The sequence below is a fragment of the Tupaia chinensis genome, unplaced genomic scaffold (genome assembly GCF_000334495.1).
Source record: "Tupaia chinensis unplaced genomic scaffold, TupChi_1.0 Scaffold000511_1, whole genome shotgun sequence".
Taxonomy (NCBI): Eukaryota; Metazoa; Chordata; class Mammalia; order Scandentia; family Tupaiidae; genus Tupaia; species Tupaia belangeri.
Window position 1 is genome coordinate 3,581,820 of NW_006160024.1, and position 20,483 is coordinate 3,602,302.

The 20,483-nt window shown below is 41.5% G+C and overlaps 1 pseudogene; it reads left to right on the plus strand.

Moving 5' to 3' along the window:
• Nucleotides 1-11,232: 11,232 nt before the first annotated feature.
• LOC102496752 (THO complex subunit 4 pseudogene) lies at nucleotides 11,233-16,069 on the plus strand (annotated as a pseudogene).
• The last annotated feature ends 4,414 nt before the right edge of the window (nucleotides 16,070-20,483 follow it).

Genomic DNA, 20,483 nt, shown 5'->3' on the forward strand with positions numbered 1-20,483 from the left:
GAAAGGTGACCACCTGCAATCCAGGATGAGGTCTTGTCTAGAAACCAAACCTGCTGGACTTCATCTTAGACTTTCCAGACTCCAGAAATATCAAAATAGATTTCTGCAGGTTGACCATGGTTTGCAACCCATCTTGTTTGATACACCATCCTGGCCCTCTAAGCTGGATCAGCTTCAAGAGACCCTCTGTGGACATGGGACCAGTTGTGCTCCTCCTCCTCCTGGGAAGGAAGGGGAACAGAGGTTCATGTTTAGTTTGTTTCCATAAATGCAAATGGCTCCATGAAGATAAAATGTTAGTCTGTTTTGTTTTATGATCAGAATTGGATCTAAGTAAATAAACTTCTGTCTTTTTTTTTTAAAGTTTACATATGTTAGTTATGTTAAAGTGTGAGAATTGAGGTGGAGAGAAAGAGAGAATTATGTCCTACAGGCTCTCATCATGCCACAATTCCATTTCCCAAGCAAACAAGCTCCTCAAGGTTCTTGGCCCTGTGCACAGACACCTAGAGTAATTTCAAATAGACTCTGATTTAGACCCACAGTTGGACACATGACTTCCAACACTGCAGTTCAGTTGACTAGCAACTTTGCCAATTCTTCCTTGGTATTAAAGTTTGAGGATGAATTTGCTTGTTTCCCAAACATTTCTAGCCCCAAAGGGTAGCACCTGGTTAGACCAAGGTTTACCTCTCAGTTTAGCTGGCTGCAGCTGCATGAGTGAGCTCAGCAAAACCACCCAACCATCCTAAAAATCATGACAAATAAAGCACTGTTGGCATTTTTGTATTTGGGGTTCTCTGTTATGTAGAAATAGATCATGGAAACATCAGTAATTAAATCCATCTAAAGCATCCTTTCAGAACATAACTAAGCTCTAATCCTCTCCATCTTTTCCTCAGTGTAGCTATGGTTTCAATGCAAGTCAATAGCTCTTTGACTTGAACCCGTTTCACTAAATGAGAGAACATGGACTGAATAAATGGGTATCTGTACAGTGGACTTTTTCCTCTCACATCTGTGTTCCTGATGGAGGAAGAGTAGGTGTACCAGAGGAGACATCTGCAGCCCGAAAGGGCATTTCTGATTTAGAATCCATACCTATGAGAGACCAGCTGAGGTGCTACTAGTTGTAAGTCACTCCAACATCCCCAGCTTTCACTTCATAGATGGCAAAGAAGAAGTCAAAGCGAGTCACTTCCCCAGAATCTGGAAGGGGTTAGAGCAACCTAGACAGAAACCTGCGAAATGAGAAGTCTCACATTCTGGAAGACCAGAACCCCCTTCATGAGCTCGAACATCTCCTAGGACTTCCGTAGGCACCCGGCATGGAGGTACCTTCCTCAGTGCTGCTTCTGCAGGTGATGAGGACAAAGTCACTAGTCACCTCAAAATGCTTCAGGGTCTCTTGAAACTGAGGCAAGAGGATCTGTGTTCTGTAGTCTTCAAGGACATCCATCCAGACAGCACATGCCATCATTAAACATGACAGAAATAAGTGTCTCTGATGTTCTATGGGCTTATACTCAGTCGAGGAATCCACACAGAAATTTTCTCTTATATCCTGAGGCACAGAGAACACAAGTGTAGAATGTCCAAATCCTGTGGGCCCAATGTGTGGATCCCTCCTTCGTGGCCTGAACAGAATCCCAGTGAGCCTCCAGAGAGGGTGGACATGCACTGGGAGCATGGACAGAGCACCCTTTAGTCCTCATGGAATCAGGACATTTTTTAGGCTGCTTAAGCCTCTGCCCTATCGTTTGCCTTTAGCTCTGTGCCTCTGTTTTCTGATAAGAGTTAAGGCAAAACAGCTCTACATACTATATTTAATTTCCTGAGCAAGTTATCCATGTGTCTGACTAAAGAGCCTGCTCATGACCTGCAGTGAGAAGTGTGCTTATCCTGAAAGCATGTCACCAAAAGGCAGAGGAGCTGGGCCAGGAAGCTCATTTCAGTGTGTCAATAGAACCTGCTGCTCTGGACCTAAGATAATGGAAGATACTCTCAGGGCTAAAATGGAACTGACCCACATTCCAGAGTTAAGCAGAGTTTCCCAGGAAGTCAATTTGCATGTCTAAGTCCCAGAATCAGAGCTCCTCTCCAGGGCCCTGTAGCTTCAGACAGCATAGACATGATAGAGAGGGCTCTATTCCCATAGAGCCTAAGGCTAAAAACGTGGGACACTGTTGCTGCTCTATTTCCAGAGATCTCTTTACAAGATAGGATTGAGGTGACGATGGAGCCAGCCAAAGGTCAGCAGACTGGTAACTCAACTTCCTATTCGTACAGAGCAGGAGGAACTTGATCTCTCTTCTGCTCTAATCAGAGGCAATGTTAACAGGTGGCTGAAGTCCAATGGGGTACTCAGTTAACTTAGGAGTGACTAACCAATGTGTGTTCATATAGAGTCTTCTGGGTCCCCCTGGGCTCTTTCATCATAGTAGTCTTTTATGAAGAGAGCTCCTTGAGCTCATACAACGTACACTAGGTTGGGCAGAAACAATAAATAGGTGAGCGAGTAGAACCTCCTAATAGCCCTCAGCAAGTAGCTAAAGCTAAGCTACAGGTACATAGGCAATTGCTTGATTTCTGAGTCCTAAATCAGAGGTTCCCAACCTGGGGAGATGGTGGGGTTGAGACATAACCATTCTGTAGCCTGTTGGGAGCCAGGTCACACAGATGGTGGTGAATGGTGAGAAAACAAAGTTTTATCTGTATTTACAGCCTTTCCCCCTTGTTTATATTACCATCCAAGCTTTACCTCCTATCAGATAAGCAGCAGTATTAGATTCTCACAGGAGTTCCCAGATTGCACCACCTGGTTGCTGGAAAACAAACTCAGGCTCCAACTTTTCTGCATTATGGTGAGTTATATAGCTATTTCATTGTAGATTACAATGTAATAATACTATGACAATAAAGTGCACAATTAATATAATGTGATTGAATCATCCTCAAACCATTCCCCTCATCAGGCACAAGGTCCATGGAAAAATTGTCTTCCACTAACCTGGTCTCTGGTACCAAAAAGTTTGTCTTATATTATAGAGATAGTTTAAATCGTATTTATAATTTAGAGATTTCTCTCATCTCTAGAGCAAAGATACTCTCAGAAAAATGTACTCTTAATTTTTCAAAACATTTCAAAATGTCTTTTGAACCTGATTGAGAAAAATACAATGGAAATTATAACCATTTCCATACCTTAGACAATTTACTAACTCCGTCACCCTGTACCAAATGTACTTCCCAGTGTGTAAAAAGTTTAATAATGGAAGGCACTGCTGCATCCTTTTGTGACAGGCTTCACATCCACTACCCATGATGGCTGATGCTGTAGAGTCCTGAAGGTACTTGTGACCCTATCATGTGCTGTCAGAGCTGACTCCTGCTGTTCTAGAGCTAGATGCTTCCACAGTCTTGGCTCCATCTTCTCTCCTCCCACCACTCCAGCATCCCTTTCCGGTCACATCTCTCTGACTCTATTGTAAAGATCCATGTTATGTTGGTCAGAACTAGATAATTCAGAATAATCTTCAGATAGCAAAATCTCTTATTATTCACATCTGCCAAGTACGTTTTAACATATAAGGTAACATTCATATGATTCCAAGATTAGGATGTGGTTATCTTTTGGGTCAGGGCATTATTCATTCTTCCTTCAATTCTTATCACCACCACTACTATTGTTCCCTATAGTGGTCTTAAAAATAAAACAAAATGAAACAAAAACACAAGACACCTGTAGTCTAGTGGTAAAGGAGCTAAATCTCTAATGACCAACCATGGTTTGAATCCCAGCCCTGGCAGCCTGAAATACATGCCAGCACATGTGTATGAAAATCCCCACATCAAACAAAATGGAAAAATAGAGGAGAAAGAATTGTAGTATTACCATTCCTTGTGCAGGGTGAGGGGAGGGTGATAACCTTCTCCCTCTCTCTCTGTCTCTCTGTCTCACTCTGGCAAGTGCACTCACTCTCTGGTAATTAAAAAAATAAATCACAACATGTTTATGAAGCAAGACACCTGGAAGATATCTAAAATTTGAGCACTCTAATATGTGGAGCTTTTTATCCGATGGAGGGAAGGGAGGTTTTTGCTACAGGGCACACATGCTTGCTGGAAACACACAGAGGCAGAATACAAGAAATTACCCACAGAGGCAATGGCCACTCCGCAGTCTCTTCTCTGCCATTCTCCTCTAAGGGTTTTGAGCACCCACACACAGGTGCCCAGCCTGTATTTCTTTCTCTTTTTAAATATATTTTATTTTATTATTATCATAATCATTTTATGTTATATTGAATCACATATATCTTTACGCCTATTACATTTCTGTTTCTACCATGTTTACCATGCATATAAGTCAAGACAAAGACATTACTATCTATATCATCATCATCAAATAGTTTTTCATCCTTTATTCCAGATTATTATTATTATTATTTATTATTTTTTACAACTTTTAAACATTACTTATCATTTGACTTGTAAAAAGAATTTACCCAACATGAATTAGTTCTCAGACCAGTCCAGTAGAGAATACTATACATGCTATCATCAATAGGTAATAAACCATTTCTGTGCCCTGCTAATATCATACCTCTCTATTTCTTCTGTTGCTATCTTTCTCTATACCCTTCCCTTCCCACCCAGTCCACACTGTCTTCAGCCTCCTAAACTATTTTCACTGCTTTTATGTCCTTCAATAATTTTATCTCTACCATAAAATGCAGATAGTCGGTATATATTAAGTGGATACAAACAATATCTTTCTTTCATATTCTGGCTTGCATCACTCCGCAATAGAGCCTACATATTCGACCAATTTCTTTGAAATATCAGGGTCTTGTTCTTTATCTCAGCCTGAATTTCAAAGTACTGAGCCTGGGACTAGAAGCACTGTCAGCCACATGGGAATCCAGCACCATGACCACAATGCCACCTGCTGGACCCTAATGTGTGGGTTTAAATGGCTAGAGGTTTCTTATTTTACTATAAGGAAGACTGCAATGGCACAGAGCTATTTATTAAAGGCTTCTTCATCTTTTCTTTTTTTTTAATTTGGACTCAAAATAAATAAATTTTCATGTAAATCCCCTTTAGAAAGATTTTCAAAAGTAAATTAAACCCATCTTAAATTTTCCTATGTATCAATAGGAAATGGCATGAACTCAGGCGACAAATATCCTTAAAGAATAAGAATTCATCTACTGTCATAGATTGGGTCTAATGGAGACAAGGATTCCTGTGAAGAGCATTTTTAGCAGAAGAAGCCACAGGCCTTCAGGACAAGGTTCCACATGGCTACTGTGAACTAGATTTTTAAGGGAATGAAGATTTTCTACTAATAATTCAGCCTCCAACAAACGAGCTAGCGGCTGAACCTCAAGAATTTGAAAGAAACACAACATTCAACAGATGACAAGAAATCACCGCCGGATCACGAGAAACATGGGAAAACAAGAAAATACCTCTCCTCCTAGGGAAAAGAGTAACTCTTCATCCACAAGCAGTTCGGTGAAAATCATGGAAATGTCTGATAAGGAATTCAGATCATTCATAATGTCTAAGCTAACAGAGATGGAAGAGAAGAGAGATAATGAACTGCTAAAGAGAAAGGAGAAAGAAATTGACGAGTTCCAAGAGATGAGGAAATTCCTGCAAGATCTAAAAGTGGAATTACACACTTTACAAAAGACTCAAACGGAACTGCTAGAGATGAAGTCTATAATACAAGAAGTCAAAATCTCCCTGGAAAGCATTAAAAGCAGACTAGATCATTCAGAAAATAGAATCTCAGATGTAGAGGAGAAAATGGCTGGCCTAGAAAAATCCACCATGAAGGCTGAGAAAATGGCACAAAAATTTGAGAATAATATGCGAGAAGTACTGGATACCATCAAACGTCCAAATATCCGGATAATTGGCATTCCAGAAGGTGAGGAAACCCATAAGGGCATTGATAATCTATTCCAGGAAATCCTGCAAGAAAACTTTCCAAACCTAGAGAGGCATTCAAAGATCCAGTCCCAGGAAATACAACGGACCCCAAATAGAATCAACCCTAGAAGATCTTCTCCAAGACACATTATAGCCAGGTTGACCAAAACTGCAGACAAAGACAAGATACTAAGATTAGCAAGAGAAAAACATCAAGTTACCTACAAAGGACATCCCATCAGGCTAACAGCAGATCTCTCATCAGAAACAATAAAAGCGAGGAGAGAATGGGAAAATATATTCCAAGTGTTAAGAGAGAAGCAGTTTCAGCCAAGAATACTGTATCCGGCAAGATTATCTTTCAGGTGGGAAGAAAAGACAAGAACATTCTCAGATAAACAAAACCTGAAAGAATTTACCAGCACCAGACCAGACCTCCAAGAAGTTCTCAAGGATGTGCTGTATCAGGAAAACTAAACGCAGATACATGGAAATAAGAGTCCAAAAACTGAGAAAGTAGCTAACTTAATCATAGGGACAAGTCTGGAGTTGAATACTATATCCCAGAATTTAATCAGGAAAATTGAACCAGAACAGAAGATAAAAGTATATGAGACTGATAGGTTCATGCACCTACCATTTGAACAGAATCCTAACCTGTTTCCGGGCTTTAAGCAAAGTTCCTTGGCGGTTCTTTGATTTAAGTTAAAACTGGTTTTCTTAGTAGTAACGAGGGAACTCACCTTTGAAAGTAGTCAGGTTATGTAGGAAATTGTGTGATCAATGCAATGTGGGTGGGAAGGGAATGGAGGACAATTTTGGACACTAGAGGTGGTGTGAGAGGAGGGTGGGAAGGGACAGAGGGTCAGAAAGAGGGGTGGAATTAATTCTAGCAACTAGAAGTGGAAATTTATATTTTTTGTAATGTGCATGATTGAGTCACTATGCAGTGTGTACTGGATGGGAGATCGCATTTTGTGTGCTGTGATGATGCCTAGAGAAGGAATGTAAATTGAGTTACAAAAAAGAGTTTCAGGAAAACAAAATATATCTATTCAATGACTGCAGTAGGATATGTAGCCCCAGTTAGGTGCTACTTGATAGGATGCGTAAAGTTAGACTTGTGCTCATGGAAATGTGTCACATGTGTTTGCTAGGAGGGTATTTGGATTGATGAGGGTCTTTGGTGATTCAATAAAATGTGGGGGGAAAATGGTATAGAAAGCAAACATAGATAACAGAGAAAGTGTGGGAGGAGAACAGGAGGTGGCAGAGGGTAAGAGAGAGGGAACAGGAGGTGGCAGAGGGTAAGAGATAGGGAACCAAGGATGGGGGGAAAAAAGCAAAACATACAGAAAACAAGAAATGGAAGATCATTTGCTAATAATAACATGTTTGTTGATGTGCTTGATTGAGACAATATACAGTGTACTCTGGAAAAAAAAAAAGAATAGTCAGATGGCCTAGTGGTTAGAGTGCTGGATTGCCACATGGCAGACTGTGGTTCGAGTCCCAAGCCTTGTGGCTTGAAACTCACACCAGGGGAAATTGAGATGGAGTGGAAAAGATGGACGGAAAAAAAGCAACTCAACAAACCAACTTCCTCTGAGCCCTACTGCAGTTCAAATCTGGAAACATAAGAAAAAAGCTTCTAATTTATCCCACTTGAAGGTGAGAAAGCTGGGGTGTGTATACCCATCCTCCTGTCAGCACTGATTAAGGCTGGGCTAGAAGATGCTCATTCCAGGGACCAGCGGTTAGCCTAATGGCTATGTCGCTGGACTCCCATGTAGTCGACTGCAGTTCACTTCCCGAACCCGGTGGCTTAAACTCACCCCGGGCGCGTGTGCATGTGTGACCAAGGTCCTGAGAGGAGAATGGAGGAGAAGGGATTGTGGCATGGCCATCCCCCCTGGGGGGTGATTTCTCGCTTTCTGTCTCTCTGTCTCTCTCTGTCTGGCGAGCGCACGTGCCCTATAGCAAAAACCTCTCAAAAAAAAAAATGCTCATTCCAGTTCCAGACCCTGAGCTCTACCCTAAATACAGGCAGAGCTCCCTTTATCAGCTTCACGAAGAGCACAAACCATAGATACAACCAGTAGAATTCAGCAGAAGTAGAGTGAAGGGGAGCATTTCAGGTACCCAACAGTGACTGCTAATCTATCTAGGAAGAAGACGTGAGCTTTCTATCTAGAGTCACATCTACCTGAAACTAGATCTTAGGAACCAATTGCAATCAAGGTTTCCTGAAATTCAGCCTCCTACAGACAAGGAACAAGAGTTATGCGCACGGAAGCACCACCCTAGTCATGCAGTAATTCTCCCCAGATTCCCCTGGTTCCAGGTGCTAACATAATGTGTTCTTCATCATCTGCTGATGTATTAGGCTGAGACACCCAGGGCCAATGCAGAAGTGGGAAATAAAGGGGTGGAAAGAATCGGTGCTTGGTGCCTGGACTGACCTGGGATTCAAGGTTGCCCTAACTGGCTCCTATAGATGCCAGCAGAAAAAGTGACTTTGTTGAAGAAATCAAATCTAGCATCACTAGTCAGCCCTGATTATTTCCTGGTGGAAAACACCACCAAATATCAGAACATTTGTAGATTATAGGGCTCTCCGTCCAGTACGGAGGAGCACTCCCTGCAGTACTTGGATATTAAAGTGACCTCTAGGGGCTAGCAGTGACATAGTGGTACATCAGGGACTAGCACATGGTCCATTGCAGTTTGTGTCTAGACCTAGTTGTTTGAAAATCATGCTGGGCACAAGTGTGTGCACACCCAAGATCCAAGGAGAAGAATGGAGGAGAGGTATTGCAGCCTTAGTATTGGTCCAAGGGGGTGATTCCTCAATTTCTCTTTCATTGTCTCTCTTTGTCTTTCTCTCTCTCTCTTTCCAATGCTCTATGGCAAAATCCTCTAAAAAATAGAAAAAACAGACCTATAGATTTGGACAATGAAAATCTGTGAGTAAAACTTATTGAGGAAACTTGTAATAACCTTTGTGTATCTGCAGTCAGATGCTTGACCTATATGCATACTAAAAATGGGTTAGGACCATTAAATACCACTTTGAATATATGTTAGCACTGCCCTGATAAATACTTTTTCTTATCTAAAAAAAATTGTTTCACTTTCAAAGAAATAGTCACAGAAATGTGGTAAAACAGCACCAAATATTCATCCCCACCAGAAACATCCAAGCGTATGATGAAGACCTGAGAGCTCAAATCCTAAAGACTTCCATATTGGGGCCAGCAGTTTGCATAGTGGTTAAGGCATTGGACTCCCAAGTGCTGACCATGGTTCAAGTTCCAGATGAAGTAGTTTGAAATTCACACTCACTGTGTGTTTGTGTGTGTGTGTGTGTGTATACCCAAACTCCCAGAAGGAGAATGAGATAAAAGGGATTGCTGTGTGGCCCTCCCACTGGACGATGATTCCTCACTTTCTGTCTCTCTGACTCTCCAGCAAACAAGCCCTTTAGCAAATTCGTCTAAATAAATAAATAAATAACAAAATACAAAATACCCTTAGTATCCATTCCCTACAATGAAGGATATTCATAAACAGAATCCCAAGTCAACAGTGAAATACCTTACTTCATCTACTACATTGCTGTATTTTGCATTTTGACAATTGTTGCAATATCTTTTCTGAAAATATCACCTCGTAGGAGAAACATGCTCTCTAAAGATAAATCTGTGCTGTGCTGCTCTGCCCCGACCTGGGATACTCAAGAATCCTGGGACCCTGGATTTGGCTGAGTTTCCGATATGAACCAGCACTGCAGCTACACCCATCACAGTCCACCGCTGTTCATTTGCATGTTCCCTGAGCACAGCCCAAGGCCTGAAATCTTATTAATAAGCTGATCACAGCCTGTGTAGGGTCAGTCCCCATCAGGACACAGCAAGGACATGAGGGCCCCTACTCAGTTCCTGGGGCTTCTGCTGCTCTGGCTCCCAGATAAGGAAGGAGGACCCCAGGATTCACTCAGGACAGTGTGGTCAGTGCTGCTGGTCCTTTAGGAAAGTCCTCCCAAACACAATGAACTGGGAGGATATTTGCTTTTCTGTTTCCACTCTCAAGTGCCCAGTGTGACATCCAGATGACCCAGTCTCCATCCTCCCTGCCTATCTCTCTAGGAGACAGCGTCACCATCACATGTCTGGCAAGTAGGACACTAGCAATTATTTAACCTGGAATCAGCAGAAATCTGGAAAAGCTCCTAAATTCCTGATCTATTATACTTCCAACTTGCAATGTGGCGCCTCCTCAAGAATCACTGGCAGATCTGGACACCCATTCTAGAAGGGCATTGCTGGATAGCCAAGTTGCCTGTGGAAGGAGAGCTTAATTGGGGAGATCTGTGGCTCACTCCCTCCCCTACTCACCTTTGGACTCTCAGCTTTGCTTCTTGGGGCTTGAAGACAAACTTTCGCCCCACCCCCACCCCATCCAGACACCTGTTGGATGGCAGGTTGCCTGGAGCTGGGGGGCTTAACAGCACGGACCCTTGACTCATCGCCTCCCCAACTTGCCTTTGAATTCTCAGGACTTTGGTGTTTTGTATAGTTTGCAGTGCAGTCTCTTCTATGTTGCTGAGTGGAAGCTCAGCAGCTCAGTTTCAGGAGCATCTGTTCTCTAGAGAAAAGGAAGACTTCAGGTAATCCAGCACCACTAACCACAGTGCAGGGTGCTGGTAGGCAATAGGAAGGCAGAGGAGAAGAGAGGTTGCCAATTTCCTACTCCTGCACACCTCTGAATGCTGGGAGTTACCTTGAATAATTTAGGAAGGAGCATACAGCTCACTAGATGGAAATACCACAGAGGCACAAGAAATATAAGCGACCAATAGTCTAAATAAATAAATAAATAACAAAATACAAAATACCCTTAGTATCCATTCCCTACAATGAAGGATATTCTTAAACAGAATCCCAAGTCAACAGTGAAATATTTTACTTCATCTACTACATGGCTGTATTTTGCATTTTGACAATTGTTGCAATATCTTTTCTGAAAATATCACCTCCTAGGAGAAACATGCTCTCTAAAGATAAATCTATGCTATGCTGCTCTGCCCTGACCTGGGATACTCAGGAACCCTGGGACCCTGGACTTGGCTGAGTTTCCGATATGAACCAGAGCTGCAGCTACACCCATCACAGTCCACCCCTGTTCATTTGAATGTTCCCTGAGCACAGTCCAAGGCCTGAAATCTTATTAATAAGCTGATCACAGCCTGTGTAGGGTCAGTCCCCATCAGGACACAGCAAGGACATGAGGGCCCCTACTCAGTTCCTGGGGCTTCTGCTGCTCTGGCTCCCAGGTAAGGAAGGAGAACCCCAGGATTCACTCAGGACAGTGTGGTCAGTGCTGCTGGCCCTTTAGGAAAGTCCTCCCAAACACAATGCACTGGGTGGATATTTGCTTTTCTGTTTCCACTCTCAAGTGCCTAGTGTGACATCCAGATGACCCAGTCTCCATTGTCTCTGCCTGCATCTCTATGGGACAGAGTCACCATCACATGTCTGGCAAGTAGGACACTAGCAATTATTTAACCTGGAATCAGCAGAAATCTGGAAAAGCTCCTAAATTCCTGATCTATTATACTTCCAACTTGCAATGTGGCGCCTCCTCAAGAATCACTGGCAGATCTGGACACCCATTCTAGAAGGGCATTGCTGGATAGCCAAGTTGCCTGTGGAAGGAGGGCTTAATTGGGGAGATCTGTGGCTCCCTCCCTCCCCTACTCACCTTTGAACTTTCAGCTTTGCTTCTTGGGGCTTGAAGACAAACTTTCGCCCCTCCCCACCCCATCCAGACACCTATTCCAGCAAAGGACCTTGCTGGATGGCAGGTTGCCTGGAGCTGGAGGGCTTAACAGCATGGACCCTTGACTCATCGCCTCCCCAACTTGCCTTTGAATTCTCCAGACTTTGGTGTTTTGTATAGTTTGCAGTGCAATCTCTTCTATGTTGCTGAGTGGAAGCTCAGCAGCTCAGTTTCAGGAGCATCTGTTCTCTAGAGAAAAGGAAGACTTCAGGTAATCCAGCACCACTAACCACAGTGCAGGGTGCTGGTAGGCAATAGGAAGGCAGAGGAGAAGAGAGATTGCCAATTTCCTACTCCTGCACACCTCTAAATGCTTAGAGTTACCTTGAATAATTTAGGAAGGAACATACAGCTCACTAGATGACTAGGAAATATCACAGAGGCACAAGAAATATAAGCGACCAATAAAATCTCTCTCCTCCAAGGGAAAACATTCATTCCTCATCACACACAGGCAACATAGAACTCATGATACCTCAAATAAACAATTCAGAATATTTATAGTGACCAAACTAAATGAAATCCAAGAGAAAAGAGACAAGGAGCTCCAGGAGATGAGGAAGTCCTTTCATAATTTGAAACAAGAAGTAGATACCATAAACAAATCAAACAGAATTGTTAGAGAGGAAGAATGTGATACAGAAAATGAAAACCACCCTTGAAAGCATTAACAGTAGATTAGATCACACAGATCATTGAATCTTAATGTAGAAGACAAAACTTCTGACTTAGAAAAAATGATCTAAAACACTGAGAAAACAACAAAGAAAGATGAGGATAATATATGAGAAATACTAGATACCATCAAGTGTTGAAACATCCAGATTATTGGTATCCCAGAATAGGAAGAAAATAATAAGGGCATTGATTCTTTATTCCATGAAATCCTGGAAGAAAATTTTCCAAATCTAGAGAGGTATTCAGAGATCCAGACCAAGAAATACATAGGACCCAAAATCAACTCAATAAGGTCCTCTCCAAAGTACATCATAGCCAGATTGACCAAAACCACAGACAAAGACAAGATACTAAAATTGGCAAGAGGGAAACATCAAGTTACTTACAAATGTTACCACATCAGGGTGTCCCCAGACCTTTCATCAGAAACAATGCAGACAAAGAAAGAATGGGAAAGCATAGACAAAGTGTTAAATGAAAAACAATTTCAACCAAGAATACTATACCCAGCAAGGTTATGCTTCATATGGGAAAAATAAGTAAAAACTCTCTGATAAATAAAACGTGAAAGAATTTACCAACTACAGACCAGCTCTTCAAGAGGTTCTGAAGGAAGTACAATACCAGGAAAACTAAAAAGTCAGACTGACAATTATAAGACAACAGAAACCAACCAAGATGATTATAAGAGTACAAAAACTACCAAGAAAATGGCTCATGAAATGATAGGAACAGGTCCAGAAATATTAATAATAACATCAAACATTAATGAATTCAATTAAGTCAAGAGACACAGACTGGCTGAATAGATTTAAAAGAAGAAGAAGAAGAACACAGAAATCCTCTATCTTTGCCTACAGGAAATATATTTTATAGATAAAGACATACATAGGCTGTTTTGCAAAATAGTCTTGAATGTCGAGCTGGCCAATCTAGGTTTCCGTTCTTTGGTTCATGCTCCAGAAATTCTACACTAGCATTCAGTGATATTCCTCAAACATATTTTAAAATTAGCTCACTTTTTAATAGCTTTGGTACATAGCTTTTGACTCTGTCCCATTAGAGAATGTTTCTCCTCTGTCTCTGTCTGTATGTCTCTGTCTCTGATGAACCCTCTGGCAAAAATTTTTAAAATCCTAGAACATTTCGTGACACCTATTGTCTCATTTAAAAGTGGCTGTCAGTTCACTCCCCATTAAAGCGTTTTGTGGCATCTATCATCTCATTTAAGAGTGATTGTCAGCTTAAAGTTTGGATTGTCCAAATTGTCCAGTCTGCATTAAAGATTGTCCCTTTACAGTCAGGATACAGTTGAACTATGCAAACTCTAACCCGGGGCCAACAGGTGACATGGTGGTTAAGGGTGCTGGACTGTCACATGACCGACCACAGTTTGAGTCCTGGACCGGGCAGTTTATCTTTCTCACTTTCCCTCTCTCTGGTCAAAGAATATATACTCTAAGTTTATAGATAGTACTCCTTTTAATTCTTTCTCAATTAAGCTTCTGTTGCATGAATGAAGGCAAGTTGAGAAATTCAGTCCTTTTATTAGTTCCTGTAAAACTTAATCATAACCTATTTAATTTATTTAGAAGCAAAATCTCTAAACAATTATAGAATTTGGAATTGTTGAGAAACCTCAGAGAAGAATATTGAAATACCCATTTCCGTAAGGGATAGCGACTATAGGATGTCATCTCTCTGGCTTTTTAAGGTTTTGGTTTTCCTCAGTTTTATTATAACAGAATATCTCCTATTTGAAGTTACTTTTCATCTACCTTGTTAGGTTACTTTGGGTTACTCAAAATTGTGACTTGATGTTTTCCCACAATTTGGAAAATCTTTACGTTTAATCTCTTTAAGATAGTACTTTTGCCTCATTTGCTCTGCCCTTTCATTCTGAAGCACTGATACAGCCAGTTTTTGTTCTTCTATCATTTTACAGTTTCTTTACTCTGTTTTCCCCCTCCACTCCTGTCCCCCACCTCTGAGTTTCATTCTAGATTATTTTTTCAAATTTGGATTCTGAGTTGTTCTTGCTTCATGTATGTATAATTTATTCCTAAATACTCCTAAAAATTCAAACTGCAGTTTGAATTTTTGGTGTTGTATTTTTCAGTTATAGAGTATCTAGATAGTTCTTTCCATATGTTTTCTGTAACTTTACCATCTTCTGTCTCCAACATTATTATACGTATATATATGTTTGTATGTATGTATATATATGTTTATATATGTCAAATAATTCTAGTTTTGAGTTGGAAAAGCCTGAGTCTATTCTGTTGTCTCAACCTCGTCTCACACATAGTCTTTTCTTCATATATTTATGGTCATCTTTGTGTGATGGATATTGAATTTAAAGGTTAACTTATGAAAATAATTGCAAAGTATCTCTTTTTACCTACCAAAGGGGATTTTAAATAATCACTGCCAGTATTTGTAACAATCCAGGTAATCTTAATGCTACTTTGAACCATGGGGACTTTTTATCCATATGACTCGAAATCACTCATTTATTCAGTTACACTGAAATCTACTGCTCCCTGGCAGCATTTCGGGAGCTGAGCCCAAGTGTTTCACTTAAAAAATGACACTTTTTAGTTCCTAAATCATTCTTCTTTCATAGTATAGACATTTTTTAAATTGTTCTTCTGTTATTTTAATTTTTTTTACAAAATTTTTCCATCAAGCAAATCCTTTACCTGGTCCAAAATTGTATGAGGAGGGACAACTCCTTGTTACATGTTTCAGTAGCTCTTCATTGTGGAGGATGTTTCTCTGCGGTACTAAACTTAAATTGGAAGTCCTCGTCACCTCTTTTCCTACATATTTGAAATTTTTAATATTGAACTTATTTTCACCACCATTAATTTAATTCATTGCAAAAATGCCAGCACATTGCCACTGTGGTAGCACAAGGCTTTGGAATGCTGAGGCCTCCTGGAAAGGCCCTGGATCATCTAGCTCAGCCAGAGCCAGCGGGGAGCCCACAGCCACGGGGGTCAGTTCCACAGCAGGGCGGGCTCCCAGGGCGGCCAGTAGGCAGAGCTCATGCCTCCACAGGAGTAAACCGGCTTGGCGGGCCCATCCGGAACCGACCAGCTATTGCCCCCAGCTCAGCGGGCAGTGGCAGAAGTAACCTGCAGGCACCCTGCAGCAGGCTCAAACAGCTTCCCCACAAGGGGCAGCACCTTTTCTACAGCGGCTTGGGGATGAGGGCAACCTGCTGGTGTCAAATCTGGATTTCGAAGTGTCAGAGGTTGATATCCAGGAACTCTTTGCAGAATTTGGAACGCTGAAGAAGGCGGCCGTGCACTAGGACCGTTCTGGCCTCAGTTTGGGGACAGCAGATGCGTACTTTGATGCCCTGAAGGCCATGAAACAGTACAACGGGTTCCCTCTGGATGGCCGCCCCATGAATATCCAACTCATCACGTTACAGATCGACACCCAGCGGAGGTCTGTGCAGAGTGTGAACAGAGGCGGCATGACCAGAACCCCAGGCTCTAGCGGCTTAGGCAGCGGCAACGGTGGCACCACCCAGAAAGGCAGCCTTGGAGGCAGCCTGGGACGAGGCAGAGGCACCGGCAGGAATTCCAAGTAGCTGGACACCAGCTAAACCTACCACAGACCCAGATGGAGCAGACATGGACAGACAGAGGAGCAGCCCGTCTTGCTCGGCACCAGGGCGTCGCCTGGGCTGTGCAGCAGAGGTGGATTTGTTTCTTTCATGTTTTAAAATAGGATTTAAAAACTCATGTAAAGTTTTTTTCTTTTTGGGCGGGGCAGTTTTTTTTTTTGACTTTTACCTTATATATATATATATATATTCTGAAAAAGACCTGTTATGTACGAGTTATTTTGGGGATAAATTTTACAGGCCTCCAAAGAAGGATATAGGATCTGTACAGACTTATTGGTCAATGTAAGGAAAATATGAGAAACTACTAGAAATTTATGATCAGAGGAGTGACAGGATTTGACTTTGCTATAGGGCATGTGCGCTTACCAGAGAGACAGAGATCAAGGGAGAAACCATGTGAGTGCATGAATTAAAAAAAAAAAAACTATATAAATAAAACTCACTCTAAAACGTACCTTTTGACTATTTTACTATTTGGAAATAAGCATGACTGTTGTCATAGAAATTTTTCTTGTATGACTTTCCTAGAGACCTGAAGAAGCCTCCTCATAAATAAAAAATAAAAATAAATTAAACATGCTATCGCTAACGCTATAGCAAATGCAAACGCTATCGCTATTGCTAACTGGAGGCAAACACAAACACAAACGCAATCGCTAACGCTATCGCTAACGCAAACGCAAATGCAATTGCTAACGCAAAGGCAAACACTAACGCTATCGCTATCGCTAATGCAATTGCTAACGCTATCGCTAATGCTAAACGCTATTGCTAACGCAAACGCAATCGCTAATGCAAACGCTGTCGCTAACACAAATGCAATCGCTATCGCTAACGCAATGGCTATTATTAACACTATCTGAAAAAGCTAACGCTAGTGCTAACACAAACGCAGGGCTGAACTGAGAAGGATTATGTGTGACTAGTGTGATGGGCATTTGCTTTTCAACAATTGGAGTAGTTGACATGTAAATATTTTCTCAAAAATATTTAAAACCATACTATCTGCTGTTATAGAGTCATACACTGTGATAAAGATTCAAAGAAATCAGGAAGGATATCAGGGAGAAAAAATAGAGAGGTAAATTCCATTTACAAACAAATTATGTATAGCGATCAAATGTTTTTTAAAAAAATTTAAGAATAATTATTTTAAAAGTTTTAAATAAAAAAGTGGTGTGGTGGTTAAAGTGGCTGGATCCCACATGGCTGATTTCAGTGCCAGATCCAAATCTGGAAATTTCCAAGTCACACTGGGTTTATTATATGCATGCATGCCAATATCTCAGGGGGAGAATGGAGGAGTAAGGATTGCAGTGTGGCCATTCCCCCTGGAGAATGATTTCTCACTTTCCATCTCATTCTTTCTCTTTCTCCAGTAAACATATAAGCTTTATAGCAAAAACCTAAAAAAAAAAAAAAAAAAAAAAAAAAAAAAAAAAAAAAAGAATACAAGGATTGGAGACAAAATTGTTGTAGAAAGGCTGACTGGACATTTCAGACTTGGCTAAAATAGAAAAAAAAATGACTTTCCAGGTTAATAATCTGAAAACCGTTACTGAGCATGGAGCCCTTAATTAGTAAGATGATCTAGTATGTAGATGTCAGTTATGTTTTCTAGATTTTCCAATAAGATCTTGATATAGAGTCAGGAATTTCATCTAATAAGGCATTTCTACCACTTAAATTTCCAAGAAAGAGGATCACTCCTGAACCCCTCATATTAATCTAACCCTCAGGGCTCTACCTGACAGGTGGCATCCAGGTGATTACAGTGGCCAGCAAGACTGTACATTTCCTACACTCCCCACCTCTGTGACACCTTCCTCCCTCCTTGCTCACAGCAGCTGCTGTCTCCCTGTGCTCTTTTGAGACTGCACGGTCTATTTCTGAGAATGTTTGGCGGGGTTCAAGAATCCTGCAAGCTGCACATGTTCCTCCCACAGTGATACAGCCCTGAACACTAACCTCCCTGCTTGGAGTGACCCAGCTGCCCTCATGTGCTATCTGCCTGGGGAACAGCACAGCAGCTTCAGAGGAAGGTGCTGGAGAGCTCAGGGCACTAAGTGGCTACTGTCTGTGCCATGAGTGCCCTGCTCACAGCTCAGGCTCCAGCCCTCTGTGACCCCATTAGCTATTGCAGCCTTAGTCTGAAATCCAGAGCAGGAGGACAGGGTGGTCCCATCAAGGTGAGGGGACATGATCACATGATGATTCATAATGTAAGTGAATAAAAAATCATCCTAATCTTTCCTCCCTCCTTATATTTGTCAATTCCAATTAATCTGTGTAAATGACAGAAATGAAATGTTGACTATATCTTGAGCTTTATCAATATATTTTTAATCTAGATAGGATATTGACTAAGAATCAGACAATGGTACTTTTCCACTTTCCCAACTTCCTACCTTTCATGTTTACTATTAGTCTGCCCACTATAAATATAAGAGAGATAGGATTCTACACATGCCATCCTGGATAGGAACTGTCTGAGGACACTTAGGAATAATCTTGGTTGCTGAGAATTCAAATAGACTTTTATAAATTCATAGCAGATTCAAGACTCTCACGCTAAAATTCTTTTATTTGTGCAGTTACCTATTTCTGATACAAAAGAGAAGTTTTTGACATTCCAAACATTATATATTAAAATTAAAACCTTAGGGCCAGCTCAATGACCTGATGGTTAAGGGGGCAGTATTCCACATGACCGACCACAGTCTGAATTCTGGATCCTGAAGCTTGAAAAACAATTGATGAGGGTGCATGTGTCTCCCCAAATCCCTGTGGGATGTTGAAAGGAGGATAATGGATGGCAGTCTGACAGGTTCCCATTGGAGGGGATGCATTCTCCATCTACCTCTTCCTCTCTCTGTCTCTTTTGGGTCCTATGGTGGTAAAACAAATTTAAAATATAAAGAGCATAAATAAGGTGACCCAGAGCCCAGATTTACTGCATGTCCCACTGGAAGAATACAGTATGGTAATTTTTGACTCCAGGAATCAAACAATAAAGGAATACAATGGATGTGAGCTTTAAAACAATTCTACATTTTGACTTACATTTGGTGGAAGTGGGATAGTAGTGAATGTTGTAGATTAATGATAAACCTAAAATGAAACCCAGCTGTATTTCCTGTGAATAATCACAAAATTAAGAGAACATTGTCTGGCTTTCAAGAATTAGCCCTGTGCCACTGCCAAGTTTCATAGGAAATTATGAATGGAGGCTTAGGTCTGAAATCATCAAAGCTTATGTGAAGTAGCTGTGCAAAAAGAATGGAGATCACATCACCCAGTCCCATTCAACCCAGCACAGCTAAGAGTTTCTAAGACTTACTCCGCCCTGAGATGTGAGATGTAATTCAGGAGAGACGATGACTTCAAGATTGTGGGGTGCAGAATGTGATGACAAGCTAAAGGAAAGGTCCACCTAGATCTACACAAACAAGGGAGCAGTGGAGATGGAGACCCATGTCCATGACTTAGGCATAAATCAAAGATCCTCTGAGCAGCTTGAGGGGAGGTCACACCCTGAATAGCTGGGATATTTCTGCATTTCTAGCCCAGCACCCCCAGCCTGCCTGCTAGCTCTGATCTCAGAGAGTGTCCAGTGAAAAGCACTGACTCTTTGTAACTGCTGAGACTCAACTGGATTCTCCTTCCCTTGGTGGGTTCCACTGTCAGCACCAATAAGAGCCTGTGCCTGCAGATGAACTTACTATTAAAAGTAGTTAGATTATTTAAGAAATTGTGTGATCAATAAGATGTGGGGGGAAAAGGAATGGAAGACAACTGTAGACACCAGAGATAGTGTGAGAAGATGGTGGGAAAGGGCAGAGGGTCAGAAATAGTGATAAAATATATTTATAAAACTAGAAATGGAAAATTATTGATAATAACATGCATGATTAAACCACTATGCAGTATATTCTGGATGGGAAATCACATTTTCTATGCTGTGACGATGCTTAGGAAATGAATGTTAAATTAATTCATTTTAAAAATTGTTTTAGAGTTCCGGACACCAGGCAGACTGAGGCTGCAGGCCCGACCCTTCCCAATCTCCATGCATCCCAACCATTCCTCCTCCTTGGACCCCAGGTTAGTCGTCTGGGACTTTAAGGCGAACCCCCACCCCTCCCCACCCGCAATCCAGATCGAGCCGGCCAGCAGTTCCGGACACCAGGCAGACTGAGGCTGCAGGCCTGACCCTTCCGAAACTCCACACATCCCCACCGTTCCTCCTCCTTGGACCCCAGATGACATGATGGTATACTTAGAAGACCCAAAGGTATCCATGAAAAAACTTCTTGAAGTAATAAGTGAATACAGTAAGGTGGCAGGATACAAAATCAATATCCAAAAATCTATA